The sequence below is a fragment of the Setaria italica genome, chromosome VIII, assembly GCF_000263155.2.
Source record: "Setaria italica strain Yugu1 chromosome VIII, Setaria_italica_v2.0, whole genome shotgun sequence".
In the NCBI taxonomy this organism is placed as follows: Eukaryota; Viridiplantae; Streptophyta; class Magnoliopsida; order Poales; family Poaceae; genus Setaria; species Setaria italica.
The window spans coordinates 30,962,835-30,964,107 of record NC_028457.1 but is presented as its reverse complement, the minus strand read 5'-3'; the positions used below and the strand labels follow the sequence as shown (position 1 = coordinate 30,964,107).

At 29.5% G+C, this 1,273-nt stretch overlaps 1 protein-coding gene across 1 annotated transcript in view; it reads left to right on the top strand.

The window, feature by feature from the left end:
- LOC105914977 (disease resistance protein RPM1-like) overlaps nt 1-1,273 on the top strand; it is a 5,869-nt gene that overhangs the window by 3,226 nt on the left and 1,370 nt on the right. The gene's annotated exons all lie outside the window — the stretch shown is intronic.

Sequence of the window (1,273 nt, the reverse complement as noted above, 5' to 3'; positions counted from 1 at the left end):
AAATTTCTTTTCATTTCGTGGTCATGTCTCAAATTTGGCTAAATACATGAATATAATTTTTCTACTCATTTTATTCTATAATTTGAATCACTTGCAGTTCAAATTTGATTTATACCAAAATTTTCCTTGAAATACAATTAATTAAATAAATATAGCAAATAAATCCAAAAATATACCAAATTTTAACATGGAGTACCACATGTTGTATGTGGGGAGTAGAAAAAATTTTAAGGTGAAAAGAGGAAAAAACTTATTTTTTTTGCTGAGTGTTTTTTTTGACACTCGGCAAGGAGGAGGGTTTGCTGAGTGTCAAAGAAAAAACACTCGGCAAATCGGGGCTTTGCCGAGTGTCAAATAAAAAACACTCAGCAAACCCTCCTCCTTGCCGAGTGTCAAAAAAAACACTCAGCAAAAAAAATAAGTTTTTTCCTCTTTTCACCTTAAAATTTTTTCTACTCCCCACATACAACATGTGGTACTCCATGTTAAAATTTGGTATATTTTTGGATTTATTTGCTATATTTATTTAATTAATTGTATTTCAAGGAAAATTTTGGTATAAATCAAATTTGAACTGCAAGTGATTCAAATTATAGAATAAAATGAGTAGAAAAATTATATTCATGTTATTTAGCCAAATTTGAGACATGACCCACGAAATGAAAAGAAATTTTGAACATTTTGTTCAGGAAACACGACCACGAACGTGTGGCCGAATGGTTTTTAAATTGTAAAAAAAGCAAGCAAAGTCTGAAAATCATGAGATTTGTCATGATGTGATGATATCATACGTGGAGGCTGTGAAAAAAACTTGAGAAGATTTCGCACATTTCGTCATGTACAATGTTTACAAACCGAAGCATCTCAGAAGAAGAATAGTAGCATTGAGAAAGATTCGATATGAATTGGAGTTAGAATCACTATCGAGTTTTGTTTTGACTACAAAATTTTTTGTATAGGCAGTAGAGAACATATATTGTTTCATGTGAATTTTTTGTAATTTTTTGGAACCGTTAGATAATTTTAATATATTAAGTGCAATTATAGAATTTTAATTGATATAAATTGAATTTGAACTATAACCGCATAAAATAATGAAATAATATGAGTAGAACAATCAAATATATATTGTTGGGGTAATTTGATGGAGTATTTTAAATATATCGAAATAAATGGGGAAAAAAGTGTTATAAAATGAAAAAATGAGAAAAAAAAGTTGCCGAGTGTTTTGTTTATTGCACTCGCAAAATTTTGCCGAGTGTCACCTTCGGCA